The 6,904-nt window shown below is 34.2% G+C and overlaps 1 pseudogene; it reads right to left on the bottom strand.

The window, feature by feature from the left end:
• Positions 1–307: 307 nt before the first annotated feature.
• LOC126713591 (transcription repressor MYB6-like) lies at positions 308–1,663 on the bottom strand (annotated as a pseudogene).
• Positions 1,664–6,904: the final 5,241 nt, after the last annotated feature.

Below are 6,904 nucleotides of genomic sequence, written 5' to 3'. Positions count from 1 at the left end.
AGTCTATAGCACAAATTTTTTTACAACAATTGAAGTGACAAGTTATTATTAATAGGTAAAAAAAAATGATAATAATAATAACACAGGCAAGAACCAATAAAAACCACTAATAATAAACTCAATTGATGTTAATTCTTTTTTAAACGATTGTCTGTAATATTAATCAAACTAAAATACTAGTATTTGGTAGAAATAGCTGGGTAGTCGGCATGTGTATTTATGTGCATGTAGATCGAAAGGGTGGCGAGTAAAAGAGGAAGGTAAGCACGTGAATGATACAAAAATACAAACACTAAACATACCATAATCCGCATGATCGATGAGCTAATATATAACTTAATAAACACATGACGTTGCTCTTATTTTTAGTACAGCCAAATCCATAATAAACCTAACTAGATAGCGCTACTTCCATTCATACAATGGAATTTTTTATTATTATTAATTAGTATACAATCAAATCAACAAGGATTTTACAAATGAGTCCAAAGGGAGTTCATTTTCATCCTCTAGAAGCTGCTGATATTCCTCATAAATCTTGTCAAGCATATTTTCTGTGGTCTCAGAGTAGTTTTGGCATGAAAAGTAACATGCATCATCATAATCATTCACAAAATCACTACGGTTATTTTCACAAACCAGAGCCTCTCCACCATTAATATCAGCATCTTTGTGATCAGACCAAAACCAAGGACAATTCAGAGCCTCTCCATGATCGAGTCCATTATTATTATTATTGTTTCCATCTCCATTACTAGATGAACCACTTACCATGCTTTCAATACTATTATTCCTTGTAATTGCAAAAGGTGAAACCCTCACAGCCTTTGGTTGATGAACTTTTGTCTTTATTATCATTTCTCCATTAGAACTATCTTGATTATCATTCTTCTTCTTTCGCCTGTTTGGAACTTGAACACAATTTGATGCTCCTTTGTGGTCGTTTTGGACATTCTTTGCTGAGTTCTTGACCTTTTTGCTTAGATGAGAATTCCAATAATTTTTTATCTCATTGTCAGTTCGGCCAGGCAACCTTGCAGCAATAAGAGACCAACGGTTGCCAAGAAGTGAGTGAAGCCTGATAATTAGGTCTTCTTCATCAGGAGCAATGTTTCCTCGCTTTATATCAGGTCGAAGATAGTTCAGCCATCTTAGCCTGCAGCTCTTACCGCATCTAAGTAACCCTTCAAGCACAAAAAACACCAAATCTAGAGTAAAAACAAAAATTCAACTTGTTTTGCTTAATATCTGATCATATACTTAAATCATATTATCAAAGTTATGTTGAGATTTTTTTAACATGTTATTTTTATCTTTCTAATTATAACAAACAATTTATCTCTATATATATATATTAAGAAACAGAATGCAATTAGTCATACATTATTGTAGTAGTAAACGAAGTACCTGCATTTTTAGGCAAAGATCTCCAATGGCCCTCACCATGAGCCTTAATATAGTTCATGAGCAATGTGTCTTCTTTGGGAGTCCACGGACTGACGGACCCCTATTCATACCAATTTTTGAACAACATGGGGCTCTTCCCATTTCTCTCTTCTCTCCTAGGATATCACAGAATCATGTGCATGTAAATGACTGAGGGAGAGAGGAAAAAGAACACGAAGATGAGAACCAGCTTTTCTACTCTTTTATAGTTGGTTTGAGCTTGAACCGTGATGAACACTCTAGAGTAAACTCGTAGAGCATCTTAAAAACACATAACTATTAGATTACTTAATTAGTATCATGTAAATAAAGTAACAAAAACAAATGAAGTGTCTAACACGCTGGCGGCTCCATGTCGAGTGCAGGGTGGACACAGGAACACCCTGAACTTGGAAAAAAATTAATTATTATATGTAAATTTTAAAAAGTTTATGATTTTTTATCCTTAAAAAATATTTGGGACCACCCTAAATTTTTTTAGGCTCAACATAATTGTACTTTGGACAAAATTTAGCAACAAACTTGATTGTAGATTAAGACTACAACTCTACTCAATCTTTTTTTACTGGATGTGAATTTTGGTAAATCCATCATTGGATTATATTTTTTTCTTAAATCCTCTATACTTGAAAATTTTCAAAAAGATCAAATATCAATAGCTATGTCATCACTCAAATCTTTAAATTTCAAATTTTTGTTGTCTACAATTATACATAAAAAAATAAAACTAAATAGTAAATAACTTCTAATTAACATGAAATTTGACTTGTATTTTAAGAACATAAAGAATATACAATTTAATATTTAAATTTTCAAAATATGTAATGGTGGGGGCCAGTTACTCAGAAAGTATTGTTAAAAGCGGTATTAACTGGGCCTATGGCCCTATCCGAGGATGTTGGACCATCCGAGGAGGCCTAAATAAGGCTATGAGTAGAATGAAGTTAAGAGAGGAGTAGAGGCAATGTGAGATGGGTCCAATAAGTGTCCGAGATGAATCTGAATACCTTATCATCACGAACTTCAGGGCTATGTCACAGCTGAGAGTAGGACATTGGACCAGGGATAAGGATAAAAAGGCAGACAAATATCTTCAAAGGCTGCGACCTCCGCATTAATTGCCTCTCAACCAACTCTCTAGCCGCATTAATGTGGAAGTGATGCCTGAACAGTGATCAAGCAGCCTTACAGCTACTGGTTGATGGTTCCAGGAAATGTTGGATGGGACAGGAAGGAATCCCCCTAATCTAGCATACACGTGTGTGATAAGGATGACATGAAGGTTGCAGTATATAACCTGGAAGAATGCACTGAAAGCAGGGATTGGAACTCTGATACAAGGGACTTCTTGAAGAAAACCATATGAAACAAAATAACATAGTTGGTTCCAAGGACAAATTCGATAATCTAGTCTGTGTCATATCATCTTCAATCGTTAAGTTTAATCGTTTTTCTTCTGGGATAAATCTAGTACTTCTATCCATGCGCTACAAATTTATTGTTTGAGTCGTTAACGTTTGAGCCCAATCCGATTTTGGGATCAATACAATTTCAGTCCCTACAGTAATCATGTTAATTTGTTTAGTTAGAATTGTAGCAAAAGCCCAAGAAAATTTTTATGAAACTAAAATTTTGAAAAAGATATAATTTGCAGTATTGATAATGAGACTACCATGCAAAAATTTCAAAATAAGAAAATTCAAAAAGGAAATTGTAAGACTTATGTTTTTGTGTGTATGTGTGTTTTTTTTTATGGTCAATATATGAAATTCTATTTTTATTAAATTTTGTATAATTTAAGTTTCTTAATGACCACTCTGAAAAATATTTTTGAAGCCGCCACTAGTCTAACACAAATGATATAGTATTAGTGTGGGGTATTTCAGTTCACTACCGCTAAGATGTCTAAAACTAAATGGGTAGGTTATATTTGTTGGCAATATTGATGACAAGTAAGAAGAAAACTCAACTGCCATTCTTCCCTCTAATCTGCCCTTCCTCCAAGCATTGACCATTGACCACATCCCTTGCCTATTGTTTCTACGGCATATGTTTATACTTATGATACTAAGGTCAATATACTCAATCGTTTCGATTAAAATATGGTAGTGATTTTGGAAATAATCATTAAATTATTTTAGAAATTATAGTAAATTGTCACGTTTGGTAGGTTGTTGTTTTCAAGAATAATCATTTTTGGGATACAATATTTTTTTTCCGTAACCATTGACATGCAATTACTAATTAGTGTAGGGGTGTGCGTGGGTCGAGTTAAGGGGATTTTTTGACCCAACCCACCATGGTGGGTTAAAAAAAATTTAACCCAACCCAACTCATCACATTAGTCCAACCCAACCCACATAGGTCGGGTTGAACCCATTGGTTGGGCAATTTTTTTATTACTATTATTATTAAATTGAGCAAAAAAAATATAAATATAAATATATTAAAAAAACTCAAAAATTAGTATCAATGTAACTCTTTAAAGGCAAACAACACTAATGACTAAACAACAATAATAATTTACTAGAGTTTGTGTGAACTAATTGGCTTTTATATAGGATAGGAAGAGCTGGTTATTTAAAAAAAATTATTAATTATATAATATATTTTAAATATATGGGTGGGCCGGGTTGGGTTTGGAATTTTATAACCCGAACCCAACCCAACCCACCAAGCCCTAAAAACCAACCAAACCCGCCAGGTTGGGTTGGGTTGGGTCGGTTTTGGTGAGTTGACGGGTTGGCTACACACTCCTAAATTAGTGCATAAAACAAGTGGTTTCATGCACTAGAAATTATTGAAGACAATCAAGTTTGATAGGTGGTTGTTTTTCAAGTATAATTGTCGGACTGTGTGCCTTACCAATCCATCCAACTACCAATTGGTGAAGGATGAGGGGGCACAAATCTTTTATAGCATTCGATCGCAAACCAAGCCCATTGGTATTGGAGTGAATTGTGAAATCCCTCACAATCCCTCCCTCACAATGCAGCTCCAACGACTCAAACCAATGACCGGGCTCTAATACCATTTGTCGGACCGTGTGCTTTATCGATCCATCCAACCACCAATTGGTGAAGGATGAAGGGGGGCACAAATCTTTTATAGCATTCAATCGCAAACCAAACCCATTGGTATTGGAGTGAATTGTGAAATCCCTCACAATAATAAATTTAGGGATAAATTTTTTTTACAATTGCTAGGATAACACCTTCCGATTAATGCATAAAACAAGTGGTGTTAGTGATTTGGTTCATATAAAAAGTGATATAGAAAACTATTAGCCCTACATGCATGTGAATAAGTTACGAATCATAACTTGCTCTCTTGGCAAGATTTGAAAAAAGTTATGTTCTTAGGATTTTTTTTTTTGAGTTTCAATTATCTTTTTTTTGAGGAGATAAATTTGATAGTTACAATAGGAGAGGAGAATTCAAACTCTGGAGGTTTTCGTTAGAAATACCAAAAAATATCAATTGAGTTATATGAAACTTAGAAAGTTTATTTAATTATCCATTCTAAGGAATAAATATTTATATTGTACTTTTACATAACCAAACAATAGAGTGACGAATTCGATTGTTAAAAACTATAAATTCCTAAAGAGAAGAGTGTTTTGTTTTCATTTCTAAAAGTGATAAATTCTCATTAAATCCTAAATGTTTTTAAGAAGTTCTAGTTTTTCAAATTTGTCAAAAACCCAAAACAAATAAAGCACAGATCAGAAAACTCACACCACAGTAGCAACAAAACAGCCATACCCAACCTCTACCCCTCAAATTCAAGCCAAAACCAACAAGTTCTTACAACCTAAAGAAAACCCAACTAGTAATTCAACCAAAGAATCAAACAATGGGTTTCGTTCATAGATGAGAAGAGAAAAAGGGGAAAATAAAAAGAGAAAGAGAAAGGGAAAATAAATAATAAAGAAAGAGAAGAGAGAGAAGTCAAAAGCCCACCAATCGTGGTGGTTGTCTTGGATGGTGGCGGTGCTCATGGGGTTTGGCTTTGGTTGAACTAGAGATGTGAGGGAGAGACCGAATTCCTTTGTTTAGATCAAAGAGAGGGAAAGGGGATAGATTTGGGAATGTTCAAATCAAGGTGAGAGAAAAAGGGCGGTGGGGTTTGGTTGTGAGAAATGAGGGAACCACCGCCTGGATTGGTGGTGGTATAGAGTGGAGGCGAAGAATGTTGGGTTGCTTGACCATGTTCAGATCGAGGAGAGAGATAGAGAGAGAGAGAGAGAGGATATTGTAGATTGTTCACTAGACTTAGAGTGTTTAGACAATTTGTGTTTTTGTGTTTGGTAAACAAGCAAATCTAGGAATGTTCTTTTTTTCCCTATTTTTAAAATAGGGAATTTAAAAAAAAAAAAAAGTTTTTGATTTTTTATTCATTTTTGTTGGGTTCTAAGACTTTACGTTTAAATGTATTAGAACTTCATTTTGTAATGTTGGCAAACCATGATCAAAACGTTAAGTCTTGTTTTAGACTTACTTAAAGTATATTTATGTGTAAAGTTGGAATCGAGTGTACTGTAGGATTTAATGTGTAAATCTGCCTGGCTTGATCGATTGAGAATTAGACTTGATCGATCGAAGCTCGTGTAGATTGTTTTTCTGCAAAATTTTCCAACTCAGCCCAAGCCCGTTTAACGTGTAGGGTTTTATATTTTGCCTTAAGTATAAAAGGAAAAACCCTAGCAACGTTTTGTAGTTGTTGTTTATGCTGTGCATGTGAATCTCTTGTGAGATCTAGAGGTGTTTGCCTTCACATATACTTAGGGTTATCAAGAATCAAGATTATGTCAAGAACTTGTTGATCAATTTGATTGCTGCATAAAGAGCTTAAAGATACACAAGTGGGAGTACTTATGCTTGCTGTGAATCCAAGAGAGAAGTAGTCTGTGGACTCGAAGCTGTCACGTGATCGTGGTAGTAAGTTTCCTACTCGAGGTAGCAATAAGATGTTAGTGGTCTAAGTCGCTATTGTGTAAATTTCAATTCTCTATAGTGGATATGTTTTACCTTGAGGATAGCTAGGTTAAATCCTCCCTAGGTTTTTTACCGGTTTGGTTTTCCTAAGTTATCATATCGTTGTGTTATTTATTTTCTGCACTTTACAATAATATGATATATTTGTGTTAACCTAGATTTGAATAATTTGACTAAGTAATCACTTGGCTAATTGACTAGGTTAATCTGGTTTTGTTTTAATGGGTCTAAAAACGTACAATTTTAAATGATGATGGTTAAATTTTTTTTATTTTAATAGCCACGTTAGTTTTAAATGTGTCAACTGTGCACTTCGTCTATCACGTAAACTATTTTCGTGAGTGAGATAACAGTAGGGACCAAAACGAGAATGCTTCTTGATTTTGGGGACTAAAGATAGTAAAATTAAAAAGTAAGGACCAAAATGAAAATAGAGTCAAAATGTAGGAATGAAAAATGTA

This window comes from Quercus robur, chromosome 2 (assembly GCF_932294415.1).
Source record: "Quercus robur chromosome 2, dhQueRobu3.1, whole genome shotgun sequence".
Classification (NCBI taxonomy): domain Eukaryota; kingdom Viridiplantae; phylum Streptophyta; class Magnoliopsida; order Fagales; family Fagaceae; genus Quercus; species Quercus robur.
This window is presented reverse-complemented; position numbering and strand designations above follow the sequence as displayed.